This window comes from Pelodiscus sinensis, chromosome 31, assembly GCF_049634645.1.
Source record: "Pelodiscus sinensis isolate JC-2024 chromosome 31, ASM4963464v1, whole genome shotgun sequence".
Classification (NCBI taxonomy): domain Eukaryota; kingdom Metazoa; phylum Chordata; order Testudines; family Trionychidae; genus Pelodiscus; species Pelodiscus sinensis.
The window spans coordinates 5,457,103-5,472,211 of record NC_134741.1 but is presented as its reverse complement, the minus strand read 5'-3'; the positions used below and the strand labels follow the sequence as shown (position 1 = coordinate 5,472,211).

General features: G+C 53.0%; 1 protein-coding gene and 5 non-coding genes across 6 annotated transcripts in view; 4 read left to right on the top strand and 2 right to left on the bottom strand.

Moving 5' to 3' along the window:
- Window positions 1-15,109, top strand: part of LOC142821592 (uncharacterized) — a 361,188-nt gene that overhangs the window by 138,896 nt on the left and 207,183 nt on the right. The window lies entirely within an intron of this gene.
- TRNAV-AAC (transfer RNA valine (anticodon AAC)) lies at window positions 204-276 on the top strand. Its single transcript has one exon. It is a non-coding gene; the product is annotated as a tRNA-Val (tRNA).
- TRNAR-CCG (transfer RNA arginine (anticodon CCG)) lies at window positions 6,178-6,250 on the top strand. Its single transcript has one exon. It is a non-coding gene; the product is annotated as a tRNA-Arg (tRNA).
- On the bottom strand, window positions 9,189-9,270 carry TRNAS-GCU (transfer RNA serine (anticodon GCU)). Its single transcript has one exon. It is a non-coding gene; the product is annotated as a tRNA-Ser (tRNA).
- TRNAV-AAC (transfer RNA valine (anticodon AAC)) lies at window positions 11,949-12,021 on the top strand. Its single transcript has one exon. It is a non-coding gene; the product is annotated as a tRNA-Val (tRNA).
- TRNAL-CAA (transfer RNA leucine (anticodon CAA)) lies at window positions 13,503-13,611 on the bottom strand. The gene is made up of 2 exons: window positions 13,574-13,611; window positions 13,503-13,548 (listed from the first exon to the last, which is right to left on the bottom strand). It is a non-coding gene; the product is annotated as a tRNA-Leu (tRNA).

Genomic DNA, 15,109 nt, shown 5'->3' with positions numbered 1-15,109 from the left:
TGGGATGTGGGTCACCCCTCCTGCATCACAAAGCCTCTGCCACCTTCCCAGTGTTGGGAGCAAAGGTCTAGAGAAGTAGCGGGGGGAGGGGGGTGTCTTATTCCCTGCTCTTGCTCGGCCTTTCCCCCAAAGCATTGGCCAGGAGTTAGTAGCAGAATATTTGTCCAAGTTTAAGTCCAGCAGAACTTAAGTCCTTCACAGGTGTTTCTGTGGTGTAGTGGTTAGCACATTTGTCTAACACCCAAAAGATCCCTGGTTCAAAACCAGGCAGAAACACTGGCTCTCCTCTTATTGCACCTCCCCTTGGTGCCCAGGTAAGCGGAGCTCCTTCTGCCAGACCTGTGCCTGGGATGAGCCCAACTCCCACGTGACAGAGGGGGGTGACATCAGCTGAGAATGCCCCTGGGTGCCAGCCTGGGGAAGCCAGATGAGTCAGGCCAGGCACCTGTTGGAGGCTTTGCAGGACTCAGGCCACAGATCTGGTAGGAGGAGGCTCCAGCTTGCACAGACCCAGTGGCTAAAAGGGTCTTGTCCTGGCCTTCCTCCCCAGGCCTGTTGGCAGCAGCTCAGGGGCAAGTGTCTTAGATTAAACAGCTGAAAATCCCTGGTTCTATCCAGGCTGTGGCATGTCTGGAAGAGCAGCAGGGCCTCTCTCTACCTCTTGATGTGTTAGTGCCTGTGACGTCCCCTCATCCATTTCTGCCCAGCCTTGGACACTCATGTTCCTCTGATTAGCCCCCAGCCCTTCCTCAGAGTCACTGCTGCCTTGGCTAAAGGCCCATGTGGCTGCTAGATGGATCTAGTCACATGTAGATTTACTGAACACACACACCCTTGGTTGCTTGGAACCAGATCAGTCCATGTCACTGACTCAGGGGTTTCTCTCCTCAGTGTAGTGCAGAGAAATCCCTTGTTTCTAACGGGCCTCAGGGAGCCCAGAGCAGAGGGAGCTGGGATTCTAGTCCCCTTGATCCCCTCAATGCTCATCCTGAATCCTGACTTCTGTATTCTGAGCCCTACCTCACCCATATGCCCCCCAAATCCCTTCCCTGAGCCTCCCACTATCCTCTGTAATTTCTTACAGGTACTGTCCTATAACAACCCCTCCCGCCACTTCCTGCCTTGAGCTTCCCTATGCCCAAGGGGGTGGTGCCCAATAGAACAGGCCCTGTAAGAAATGTGTCACTTTCACCCCTGGGAGCAGCTCAGCCAGGCAAAGGGGCTGCCTGGGGCAGGACATTAGCCCTGGAGGGCAGGGGTGGGTGTGGCAGTGACATCACAAGTACCTCCTGCAGCCCCTCATCTTATTGGCTAAAGGAGGTTGGGAGGTGATGACCTCACAGAGAGTCCATGACAATGACCAGGTGGGACAGGCTGCAAGGCAGGGGCCAGCTCAGAGCCCCCCCATGGCTTTGCTGCAGGGAGTCTCCTTGAGAGTTGCCCTTGAGGCCAGAGAGAGAATGAGGGTCACAAGCACGAGTGTGAAGAGGAGCCTCATTGGAGCCTTCTCCTTTCCCTCGACTAACTGACCTAGAAGACAGACATCCCTGTGGAGAAGGGCAGAGTCACCAAAAGATTCAGAACTCACAGAGTGGAAGAATTAGCTTGAGTGATAGAGCGCTTGCTTAGGAGGCAGTGGGATCAATAGCTGCATTCTCCATTGATGGGGGTGTGACGGTGCGTTGGGGGTCCTCCGTCTCCTGCACCCCGAAATGGCACAAACAGACTGCACCAGCCGGTGGAATAGAGGAAGTTTATTGCCTCTCCAGGATACAGTACAGCACAGTTGTAATCTGGTCACAGAGCTGGGTTAGGATGCCTCAGGCCCCCTTGAGATGGGGGAGACCGGGCCCCTAAACTCCAGCCCCTTTCCCTAGGCTGTCTCCTCCATGCTCCCAGACAGCCAGCCACTAACTAACACTCTTCCAGCCCTGCCCCCCAGCCAGGGCAGCATTCCACCTTCCTTTGTTCCTCTCCATGGGGGGTGTCTGGCCATACTGGTTTGCATAGTGACTCATCCTGTTTTGCTGGGTCGTGGTACCCACGGCAGCCAGTGGGGGTTACCCCAAAGCCAGCAGCATAGAAACCAGCCAGGTACCCCCACTACGTCAAAGGGGGAGTCCGTTTTTCTTTTCCCAGGCAGAGCCACCCAGAGGGCCAAGTGACTCCAGTGGCTCCTCCCTCTTCCTACTTGCTCCCCTCAAAAGCCAGTCACGGCTTAGTTCCAAATCCGTAAACCTCATTGCAAGAAGAATAACGCCTCTTCCAAAATAGCTATTTCAAAACACCCAGGCTACGTCTACACTGGCATGATTTTCCGGAAATGCTTTTAACGGAAAAGTTTTCTGTTAAAAGCATTTTCATAAAAGCACTTCTAGATTGGCAGGATGCTTTTCCTCAAAAGCACTTTTTGCGGAAAAGTGTCCGTGGCCAACGTGGTTTTCCGCAAAAAAGCTTTTTTGCGGAAAACACTACTGTGCTGTCTACACTGGCCCTTTTGCGCAAAAGTCTTTCGGAAAAAGCCTTTTGCCTGAACGGGAGCAGCATAGTTTTTCCCGAAAAGCACTGATGATTTTACATTACATCGTCAGTGCTTTTCCGGAAATTCAAGCGGCCAGTGTAGACAGTTGGCAAATTTTTCCGGAAAAGCTGCTGATTTTCCAGAAAAATTTGCCAGTGTAGACACAGCCCAATAGTGTGGAAGCTCCACTGCTGCTATTTTGAAATAGTTCCTGCCCAGGGCCTTTCAAAGTAATTACTCCCTACTGCTTCCTGGGGCTCTAAATCAAGGTAGCGTGTCCACCTTAGGGGAACCTTCCTTGGACTAATTTTGAGGCTTCCCCCTAGTGTGGATATGCTGTTTCGAAACAAGCTATTTAATTTTTTTCAAAATAGTGGTGTTTGAAATAAGCGTGCTTTGCAGATGTACCCAGAGGCTATGTCTGGACTGCAGGCTTCATTCGGAAGAAGCTTTTTTCGGAAGGGATCTTCAAAAAAAAACTTCTAGAAGAGAGCGTCCACACTGCAAAAGTGCATTAAAAAAAGTGATCTGCTTTTCCGAAAGAGAGAGTCCAGACTGAATGGACGCTCTCTCGCATGTAAGCTGGGATTGCTATGGACGGAATGGCCACCAGGGCACCTGTGCTTTTCCCCCTTTCCTCTTCTTCCGGAAGAACTTTCTTCTCCAACCTCACATGCGTTTTTCCAAAAGAGCTCTTTTGCAAAAAGGCTTCTTCCTTGTAGAATGAGGATTACCAATGCCAGAGAAACCCCTCTGTTCTTTCCATTTTCTTGCAGAAGAAGGGAAAACTCTGTAATGTCGACATATCCTGAGAGCTTAGAGAAGGGGAGGGATGCAGGACCACGGGGAGAAGGCTCCATGACTGTGTGAGAGGGAGACTCTGCCATGGCCAGTGGGGAATCGTTGCCTCTGTCAGGGACTTTAGCCCAGACGGCTCAGTTCATTGTCTGTCCGCAAAGAGACAGGCAACACCAGCAAAGTCCAGTCACAAGCTCTTTATTGAAGAGTGCGCACAGCAATAGAGAGCGGCCCGTCTCCAAAGAGTTGGGGGGGCCGAGGCTGGGCGTGAGAGGGTTGCGGTAAAACAGCATCTGTAAGAAAGCTACGTGTGGGGGTGCAGGCTGGGAGGCTCAGGGCAGCGTGTGGGGATGACGGAGGAGGGCCGGATGCCGGGGACGCAGAACCGGGGGGTGGTGTGTGGATACTTGTCTGTTTTGGGCAGGTTCCTCACTCCCACGTCCCAGACACATAGGCTACGTCTACACTGGCCCCTTTTCCGTAAGGGGCATGTAAATTTCACCTATCGTCGTAGGGAAATCCGCGGGGGATTTAAATATCCCCCGCGGCATTTAAATAAAAATGGCCGCCGCTTTTTTCCGGCTTTTAAAAAAGCCGGAAAAGAGCATCTAGACTGGCCCCGATCCTCCGGAAAAAGTGCCCTTTTCCGGAGGGTCTTATTCTTACTTCAAAGTAAGAATAAGACCCTCCGGAAAAGGGCGCTTTTTCCGGAGGATCGGGGCCAGTGTAGACGCTCTTTTCCGGCTTTTTTAAAAGCCGGAAAAAAGCGGCGGCCATTTTTATTTAAATGCCGCGGGGGATATTTAAATCCCCCGCGGATTTCCCTACGACGATAGGTGAAATTTACATGCCCCTTACGGAAAAGGGGCCAGTGTAGACGTAGCCTAGATGTGGCACAAAGACCAGCAATGGTCCCTGCACAAAGTGTGTCCCAGGGATAAGCTTTAGCCCCAGGAACAAGCACAGCCCTGCAGAGGAGACACCCCTGGTATGGAGCCAACAAACCCAGGAGCCACCCAGCTCAGGATCCCCAGGCACTGACACAGACTCCCTGGCACAGGAGAATCCCAAGCCTCAGTTCTGCCAGCCAGCGGTTTCCCCTCTTCCGCTTCTTGTCAGCTCCCTGCAAAACACCTCACAAGGGTGAGTGAGGGTGAGTGGAGATAAACCCAGCTGTGCTGTAGAGCAGCTGTTAGGTGGGGAAAGAGAGGTGCCCCCTCCACCTCCCCGAGCAACTCAAACATGTACGAAAACTGCACTTGAAAATACTAACACAAGTGTCAAGATGGCCAAGTGGTCTAAGATGCCAGATTCAAGGTCCTGCTTTTCCCTCAGTTGGGTGCTCTGGTGTCTGAACGGAGATGTGGGTTCAAATCCCACTCCTGACATGTCTTCTTCTTGATAGCTAGAGAAGTGACCTCATTTCCCTGTCTCCCCAGACGTAGCAGGAGCACTTGCTCAGCATTTCTCTGAGGCTGCATCTACACAGCAGCATTCCTTGGGCATAACGGCCATTACACTGCAATAACAATGGGAGCGTCTACACAGCAATTCCATTATTCCGACTTCTGTAAAGATCCATCCAGACCAGTGGTCTGAGGAGCCAGGAGGTTTCCAGGCTGCAGACAGACAAGCCCACAGGCAAAGACAAAGCAAAGTCCCAGCTACTTCCTGCTCAGCCCAGCGGGGTCTCTGTGTGGCCCCCAGACCTTTTGTTTCCCGTTGCCCAGGTGCAGAGGCCCCACAGGAGGGGGCTGGTTTGATGCTTCACCCCATGGCCCAGCAATGAGCCCCCAAACTCCCCCTGTGCTTTGAGAGCCCCGTTTGCTGTGTGAAGTCTGTGGGGCAGGTTATGTCAGGCCTAGGCACAAGCAGGGTTCAGAACCATCCCACAAGTAAGTCCCTGCTCAAGGGGATTGAGCAGTGTCCTTTGCCAGCAATGTTAGTCCAGCCATGTAAGTGTCCCATTCACATGCCCAAACTTTCTCCATACCCCACTCATAGTGGCTGCCCTTGCTCAGGGCAGATAAGAGCTCACAGGTGGTTTTCAGAGCTCACCTCCCACTCTTGGGGGGGTGGAGATAGGAGGCATCTCACCCACTCTGTTGGCTACTTGCTACTGCTCCTACCAGCCGCCCGCCAGCCACTCCCTCCAGCCACTCCGTCCATGCTGCTGCGGGTTCCAGTGTCTCACAACACGGTAAAATCAAATCAGAGGCAGACACTGTCAGTAAAAGCTTCTCTTGGAAACGCTCCTCTGGATGCTGGGCCTCCCTCCCCAGCCCACCAGAGCCGTGTGCCACTGTCATATGCCTGCTCCATGGACATCTTCCCACTGCAGAGAGCACTCCGAGCCAGACTGTGACTAGCCAGCCCCTCTCTGGGCACCCAGGGGCTACATCTACACTGCAGGCTTCTTACACAAAACTTGAGGAGCATCTATAATGCACGCGCATTCTTGCACAAGTAAATTTATGGCAAAATGTAGGAAAAGAGGGCTTCTTGCGCAAGAGTTATTCCTCTCCCCATGAGGAATAAGCTCTTTTGTGCAAGAGCTCTTGCACAAGAAGGCAGTATGGATGGGCAACAGGGGTTTCTTGCACAAGAGAGCGTTCACACTGCCATGGACGTTCTTGCGCAAAAGCACATGGCAGTGTGGATGCGCTGTTGCACCTAGCAGTTCTTGCGCAAGAAGCCTGCAGGGTAGGTGTAGCCAGAGAGTGTTTGGGTTTGTTACCAGCACTGAGCTTTCTACAACAGCCCAGGGAACATTGTGAAAGGCCAAAACTTTTCCGCCCTGGGTATCCCTGGCCAGCCAGAAAGAAAGGGAATTTCGGTTTCTGTATCATCACTCATGTGCCCCAGTGGCCTAATGGACAAGGCATTGGCTTCCGAAGCCAGGGATTGTGGGTTCAAGTCCCATCTGGGGTGATACTTGTGATGATTCCTAGTGGAGTCTCTTTGTCTTCCTCTTTACCATGTTAGCTGTGAGGGTCCCCTGGAATTGCCATTTTCCCCCAGACAGGACCCCTCCGGAGCAGACACTGACACTGGTGTTAGGCGCAGACAGGAGGAGAGTGTTTGTTAAAAGCTGAGGTGTGCACAGTGAGGTCAGATGCAGGCGCTGGCTTCTCTGTATGCACCTTGGCACCTGTTACCCATCAGTACCTGCCACCTCTCACTCCCCTGGCAGCACCCAGACAGAAGGCCAGTGCACATGGAGCCAGCGACCGTAGCGAGGGAGGTGGCTGCAGCACAATTCCAGGCTTGGGGCACATTGAACAACTCTTTGAAATATTTTTAAAACAAAAAATATGAAAAACTTTAGGCTCCATCTACACTGCAGGCTTCTTGCCCGAGAACTGTTTTGTGCAAGAGTTCTTGTGCAAGAGCACATCCACACGGCCATGTGTTTTGGCACAACAGGGAGGGAGAGCTGAGTGGTTGGAGTATTAACTTGCTAAACCCAGGATTCTGAATTCAATCCTTGAAGGGGCCATTTAGAGATCTGGGGCAAATCTGTCAGGGAGGGTTCCTGTGCTTGCTATGAGGGTAGGGGGCTGGACTATCTGACCTCTCAAAGTCCCTTCCAGCTCTATGAGGTTTATCTCCTCCTAAGGAGCATCTACAGCAGCATAGATGCTCTCTTGTGCAAGAAAGGTCTAATGGCTATTTTAGCCATAGGGGTTTCTGGCACAAGAAATCCCTCTTGCCTGTGCACACTGCCTTCTTGTGTAAGAGGGCTTATTCGTTATGAGGAGAGGACTAACTCTTGCACAAGAAGCCCTCTTTTCCAATGGTTTACTGTTTTTCTTGCACAAGAATGCACATGCAGGGTAGACACTGTGCTAGTTTTTGCACAAGAACTACCATTCTTGTGCAAGAAGCCTGCAGCATAGCCAGGCAGTGTGAAAAACCTCACAACAATAAGCCCCAACCCAGGAGGTCCTACTAAGATTTGAACTCAGATTGCAAGATTCAAAGTCCTGCCCCTTACACCATGGGACCAAGACAGGTGACTGTGTGTAGCCATACGGAATACTGAACTTTCAGACTGGTCTCTGGACTACTGGCTTTCCTCCTGCTGCTTCATCCCTCTGGGTATGACTACATGGCACATTTATTTTGGAATAAGCTGGTCTGGAATAGAGATTCCAAAATAGCTTATTTCGAACTAGCATGTCTACACTGCAGGGAAACCTCAGAATAGTCGGAGGCAGGCTCCCCAGTGTAGACGAGCTACCTCGATTTAGAGACCCGGGAAGAATAACTCAGAATGGCCCTGGGGAGGAGCTAGTTCAAACTAGCAGCAGTGGCGCAGCTACAGACACATTATTTTGAAATAGCTAATTTGGATTACGTGTTATTCTTCGTAGAATGAGGTTAGCAGAAGTCAGAATAAGCCGTCTGTTACTTCAGAATTATTTCAAAATAACGGAATTGCTGTGTAGACTCTTGCATTGTTACTTTGGAATAACGGCCATTGTTCCGAAAGAACTTTTGTGTTTGTGGATATAACCTGCACAGCCCAAGAAATGTGATTGGCAGCTCCTCCCCACAATCTTTCTGTCAATTGCAGTAGAGGGCTCTGAAGACACGGACCCAAGGCAACCACCTTGGTTACCTTCTGCTAAGGCCAGGCTGGAGGGAAAAACAATCACTCCTTCGAGCCAGAGTTGAACCAGTGACCTAAGGATCACTTGCCAAGCACACGCTACAGTCCTCCGCTCTGCCAACTGAGCTATCAAAGGGTGCCTGATTGATGCTGGCTTGTCTAGGTTGTCATTTCTACAAGTCTCGGGGCACATGGTCCCCCAAGTAGGTGGCATTGCTGATGAGGGGCAGAGAAGCACAGGGGCTGTCACAGGTACTTCACATGCGGACAGACCCCCTGAGTGAAACCTGAGCTAGATCCATCCATGTCACAGCAAAAGGAAGAAAGTTGGGTTCTTCTCATGTGTCTTCTTTGTTCCAGAGTCTCTAGGGCTGCGGTCAGGGCAGGTCCACAAAAAAACAAACCACTTCTCACGTGTCTTCTCACGTGTCTTCAGCAGGGGAGGCGGGAGCAGAAAGTGGGAGGGCGGGCAGGGGAAGGGTGTGTGTGCGGTGGTGGGGGAGGCACAGAGGGGAAATACAGAAGGCCCTTGTGGGGGCACCCAGGGGAGAGTCTCACAGGTGTCCTTGTCTGGAACTCTCCCTCAGGGCCTCTCAGATGCACAAGCCCCCGGAAGGGCCTGCTGGATGGCAGCCGTGTGCTGCTGCTGAAGGGCCTTTTGCGGAAAAGGGATGCAGATTAGACACAGCGCAATTGCAAATGAAGCGGGGATTTAAATCTCCCCCGCTTCATTTGCATGAACATGGCTGCTGCTTTTTTTCCAGCTCGGGGCTTTTGCCAGGAAAAAGCACCAGTCTAGACTGGATCTTTTGGAAAATAAAACCTTGTCCAAAAGATCCCTTATTCCTAGCAATGTGGCCCCCTGAGCAGCCCCTGATGTTCCCTGAACCAGCCCTGAGTGACAGGGGCAGAGGCAGAGCAGCTCACACATGCCAAGGGGCTGGCCAGGGGCAGGACATGAGCCTGCAAGGCAGCAGTGACATCACAAGGAACTTTTTCAGCACCTCAGCTCATTGGTTGGGCAGCAGTGACCTCACAGAGGGACCATGGCAACAGCCAGGTGGGACAAGCTACAGCATCTCAGATCCCCCCATGGCCTGGCTGCCTGGAATCTCCTTTGTGAGGTTTCCTCCTGAGGGCAGCATTTGGGAGTGTCTCTGTGGAGATTTCCCCTGGCTGCAGTGGGAGGGGGGTGGGGCAGGCAGGGCTGCCACTAAACCTCTGGGAGATGCAGGAGAGAAGACTACTAACACCCAATGAGGATGGGATTCGAACCCATGCATGCAAAGCACAACGGATTAGCAGTCCATCGCCTTAACCACTCGGCCACTTCATCTGAGCTGCTGGGGCTTGTTTCAAATCACCTGAAGTCAGCACTTCAGGGAACCTTTCTGCCACTTGCTGACTGGCCAAGGACACCCAAGGCGGGAAGGTTTTGGCTTTTCACAATGTTCCCTGGGCTGTTGTACAAAGCTCAGTGCTGGTAACAAACCCAAACACCCCCTGGCTACATCTACCCTGCAGGCTTCTTGCGCAAAATCTGTTTTGTGCAAAATGTCTTGCGCAACAGTGTGTCCACATTGCCATGTGCTGTTGCACAAGAGAAGTGCTTTTCTGCAAGCGCGCCTATGGCAGTGTGGATGCTCTCCTGCGCAGGAAAGCTCTGATGGCCATTTTAGATACATGGCTTTCTTGAGCAAGAAACCCCTGTTGCCCATCCACACTGCCACCTTGTTGACGAGTTCTTGCACAAGAGGGCTTATTCCTTGTGGGGAGAGCAATAACTTCTGTGCAAGAAGCCCTGTTGTCTGATGCTGCACTATAAATTTACTTGCGCAAGAACGTCCCTGCAGTGTAGACGCTCTGCAAGTTTTTACCCAAGAGCAGTTGCTCTTGCACAAAAAGCCTGCAGTGTAGATGTAGCCCTACAGTGTAGACACAGCCTGAGAGAGACAAGGAAAGGAAGTGGCCAGAGCCTCCCCCCAGCAGGCTGGCCCTCAACAGGACGGGCACGTCTACACAGCACCCTCACCTCGAAGTGAGCTGTGCAATGTGAGCGGCTGCCGGGGCCCCCAGGGGAAGGTCTGTGGGGAGTTTCCAAGGCAACAACAACTACAAAGTTTCATAATCTACACTCATGTGACTGATTTATTCCTCCACTAGCAAGTGTCTCTGGAGGGATGAGAAATGCAGGGCCCAGGTGCAGGGAGCCGGGTCACATTCTCCTGCCTGAGTCTCAGTCCTGGCTGAAGCCTGGCTAACGAGAGAAGAGGCCAATGAAAACAGCCCCATGGCCATGAGGGAGTCAGTACGTGGGTGGGTGGAGCAGGGTATTGGGGGCAGAGTGGTATTAGCTTGTGTGGTAGACCGCTTGCTTTGTGTGTGAAAGACAGTGGGATTGATACCCCTTTTCTCCAGTGATAGATGTTTGCTGCTTCCTCTTTTCCACAGGCAGAGCCAGCCAGGAGCTAAGTGCTTCCTCAGGCCTCCTTTCCTCTTCCATAAGGCAACGGGCTGGTTTCCGCAGTGCTGGGGGTGTCCCTTTTGCCTCATAGGGAGCAGCTTAGAGTTTACTTCCCAGTGGTCCCGCGTCCCTCCTTTATCTCTGCTGTTACAGCCCCTGCTCTCTCCCATTTCTAACCCATCTCCCGGGTGTCCATGTTGTTCACTTACCTGTGGGCTTTGGGCACCTGCCCCCCTCAAACCTACTTGAAAGCCTCCTCACCAGTCTGCACCCAAATACTCTTCCCTTCCTCGACAGGTGAACCCCGTCCCTGCTGAACAGCCCTTCCTGCAACGGCATCAAGGAAGCAAAGGCCCCTGCCCATGGAGCTGTAGCTTTCTGTGCCCAGGGGGCCAGACACCACCAGGGCTGGAAGACAGGAGGGAAATGGGGAATGGCTGCACTTTGGGAGTCAAAGGTGTTGTCTGGAAATATAAAGAACCATTGTAAAGAGGTTTTGGAGGGAAGCACCATGACTTTGCTGGCTAAAGCGTCTGCCTCATAAACAGGAAATCCTGGGTTTAACTCCCAATGATGATTTATTGAAGCATGTGCTGGCATTTTCCTATGTCCTTCTGGGGCACAGAAGAGGCCTCCCCTGGCCACCCATGGAACTGCTGGTTCAGGAAAAGGCTGATTGGGGAGGAGTGTTGGGAAGAAGGAAACCACAAGCCTGGAGCGGGTGCAGAGGCTGCTGTGACTGGCACTGGCAAGGCAGGGCTCTGACTGCAATTGCTGGGACACGAGAGCCAGCACCACACACCCTTGTGATTCCCTGGGGGTATCAGCACCTAGAGAGCCTGAGGGTGAAACCTCTGCAGCTCCTGCAGCCATGGAGAGTCAGGGTATGTGGATGTCAGGTGCTTCTCATCTGTGGTTTCCTTCTTTCCAACACTCCTCCCCAATCAGCCTTTTCCTGAACCTGCAGTTCCATGGGTGACCGGAGAGGCCTGTTCCGTGTCCCAGAAGGGTGTAGGAAAATGTGAGCAAAGGCTGCAACAAGGCAACTCCAGAAATTGAACCCAGGATACACTGTTGATTACGCAAGTGTTCAGCCTGCCAAGCCATTGTGCCCTACTCAAGCCTATTTGTAAAGCATTCTATGTATGGTCCCAGATAACACCTCACAAAGTTCAGCCATTCCCCATTTCCCTCCTGCCTTCCCACCCTGGTGGTGTCTGGCTCCCTGGGCACAGAAGGCTACAGCTCAGTGGGCGGAGGCTCTAACATGCACATCTCCTCTGGGACTGTAGGTTTTGAAGTTCTGCAGGGTTGTGGGAGGAAGAAATGCAGCGAACTTTTATTATTAAGCTTGTAAACCCCTTGGTCTCAGGGTCTAGGTTGGAGTTTCCAAGCGGGGGCCCGGCCTCCTTCAGTTTGGTCCCTTCCTGAGAGCACAAAATAGACAACAGAGAATTCCTTTGCCCCGCAGCAATCTCTGTTGGCCAAAGGGTTAGCAACCGAATATTTGCTCAAGTTTAAGTGCAGTAGCAGAAAAGATTTTTATGTGTGTTTCTGTGGTGTAGTGGTTATCACATTTGCCTAACACGCAAAAGGTCCCTGGTTCAAAGCCAGGCAGAAACAGAGGGTCTCCTCTTATTGCGGTTCCCCTGGGTGCCCACAAGGCAGTTCCAGGGCCTGCCACCTGGTGCAGGGTTTGGCAGCATGTGTGCTGGCTTTCAGGAGCTTGTGGAAGACAGCTCAGCAGGTTAGGCTGAGATGGGGGGGGAGCCCTGAGACTTCTCAGTGGTGCCTTGCCTGAGACCAGGTCATTGCGGCCACACAGTCTAGGGCCCACCCTGGCTGTGCACCTTCGGGGCACTGTGGCTGTCACCTTTGATGCAAGACCCCAGCCACCCCATTCCCCTTGCTTTCTTCTCACCCAGCACCCCCAGCTTGCTTTGTTCCTGCTCCTTCATCCATGTTCCTTCTGCACCCTTTCTCCTGACCACACACGGCTCCTTGGCGCTTCTCAAGCCAGGCCCTGCAAAGAGCCACCAGGCAGGAACCAGCCCTTTGAGCTCGGCTTGCACCGGATCTGGTAGTTTCCCACCACATCTCACCTGGGAAGAGGTGACTTGTTCTCCTTCCTTCTGACCTTACGTCTCCGCTCCCTTCAAAGGTCTCTGCTGCTCGGGACCCGCCTCCTCAGGGCACTGCCCCTCAGCCACTGGTCTGGGAGTGGGAGACTCCACAGTCTCTGCACTTCGGCTGAGAAGTCTCACTGGGACTCATCTGTGGATGGCGTTAGTCAGCCCGACGCCCAGCCGGATCCATTCTGTAGCGCTGCCCGAGAGGGAGCTTTACAAGCACCCAGTGTCCATTGGTATTTTCTGGGGCTCTGTGTAGGGGATTGGTCTTGGCCATCTTCTCCACGGGAAATGCCTCTTCTTTGGAACAGCAGCTCCCAGGAGTTCATGGAACTTTTTCTTCTCAGCTTGGGAAAGGGACGACTAAGGGGTGATGGGAAAGATATTTGTGCTGTGAAAACAGCAGGGCCCCCAGGGAAACTGGTAAATAATCCCAGTGCCCAGGCCTGATGTTACCTGCCCCCACACAATTCACACGGCAAACCTGGCTCCCCGAGCACAGGGCGAGTCTGGGGGCTCATTGCTGGGCTGTGGGGTGAAGCAGCAAACCAGCCTCCTCCTGTGGGGCCTGTGAGTGTTGCTGAATCTGGGCCCCTGCACCTGGGCAATGGCAAACAAAAGGTCTGGGGGCCACACAGAGACCCCGCTGGGCTGAGCAGGAAGTGGCTGGGACTTTGCTTTGTCTTTGCCTGTGGGCTTGGCTGTCTGCAGCCTGGAAACCTCCTGGCTCCTCAGACCTCTGGTCTGGATGGAGCATTACCGAAGTGAGAATAATGGAATTGCTGTGTAGACGCTCCCATTGTTATTGCAGTATAATGGCCGTTATGCCCAAGGAACGCTGCTGTGTAGATGCAGCCTAAAAGAAATGCTTTCATGAGCATGTGGGAGGAGCAAGGGCTCCTACAATGTCAGGAGAGATGGGGAAATGAGGTCACCTCTCTAGACATAAAAGAGATGATTTAAGAAAAGAGGATGTGTCCGGAGTGGGATTTGAACCCACGCCTCCATTTGGAGACCAGAACACCCAACTAAGGGAAAGACAGGTCCTTGAGTCTGGCGCCTTAGACCACTCAGCCATCCTGACACCTATGAAGAGACCTCTAATGGCAGTTTTCTTACATGTGTGAGTTGCTCGGGGAGGCAGCAGGAGCGCCTCTCTTTCCCCATCTAACAGCCGCTCTACAGCCCAGCTGGGTTTATCCCCACTCACTCTTGTGGGGTGTTTTGCAGGGAGCTGTCAAGAAAGAGAAGAGGAGAAAACTCTGGCCGGCAGAACTGAGGCTTGGGATTCTCCTGTGCCAGGGAGTCTGTGTCAGTGCACCTGGGGATCCTGAGCTGGGTGTCTCCTGGGCTTGTTGGCTCCAGACCAGGGGTGTCGCTTCTGCAGGGCGATGCTTGTTCCTGGGGCTAACGCTTATCCCTGTGACACACTTTGTGCAGGGACCGTTGGTGTTTGTGCCACATTATGTGTCTGGGACGTGGGAGTGAGGAACCTGCCTCAAATAGACACGTATCCGTCCCCAGTAGTGCTCTGCTTGAGACCCCGGAGCCCTGGCTTTGACTGGTGCCTGGCACGTGGGGAATTAGATCTAGGGGGAGATTTCCTGAGTCCCACAACAGCTGCTGCTCTCGTGCAGATGTGCACATCTGTCTGGGGTTACTGGGCAACTGGCCTGCTTTCTCTCCCCGCCAACGTGGGCAAAGCGGCATCACTGGCTCAGGGGTTCCTCTCCTCAGCGCGCTGCAGAGAAAGCTCTTCTGTGTTAAAGGGCCTCAGGGAGCTCAGAGCAGAGGGAGCTGGGAATCTAGTCCCATTGATTCCCTCAACACACACACACACACAGTCCCAGCCCCAAGCCCCCCCACATCCCTAATCCTGTGCCCTGACTCCCATATCCTCCCACATCCTCACCCCTGCCCTGAGCCCCACCCCCAACATACAATCCCTAAATCCCTGCCTTGAGCCTCTCACACTCCACACCACACTTTAATTTCTCATAGGTACTGTCCTATCACAACCCCTCCTCAGACTTCCTGCCTTAACCCTCACCCCAGCCCAAAAGGTAGTGCCCAAAAGAACATTCCCTGTAAGAAATGTGTCACTTTCATCCCCTGGGAGCAGCTCAGCCAGGCAAAGGGGCTGCCTGGGGCAGGACATTAGCCCTGGAGGTCAGGGATGAGTCTGGCAGTGACATCACAAGGGCCTTTTGCAGCCCCTCAGCTTATTGGCTAAGGGAGGTTGGGAGGTGATGACCTCACAGAGAGTCCATGACAATGGCCAGGTGGGACAGGCTGCAGGGCAGAGGAAACCTCAGAGACTTTGCTGCAGGGAGTCTCAGAGCCCCCCATGACTTTGCTGCAGGGAGTCTCCTTCTGGAGATCTGCCCTTGAGGCCAGAGAGAGAATGAGGGTCACAAGCACGAGTGTGAGGAGGAGCCTCATTGGAGCCTTCTCCTTTCCCTTGACTAGCTGACCTAGAAGACAGACGTCCCCATGGAGAAGGTAAGAGCCTCCAAGAGGGGCCCTGCTGTTACAGCAGGGGAATTAGCTCAAGTGGTAGAGCGCTTGCTTAGCATGCGAGA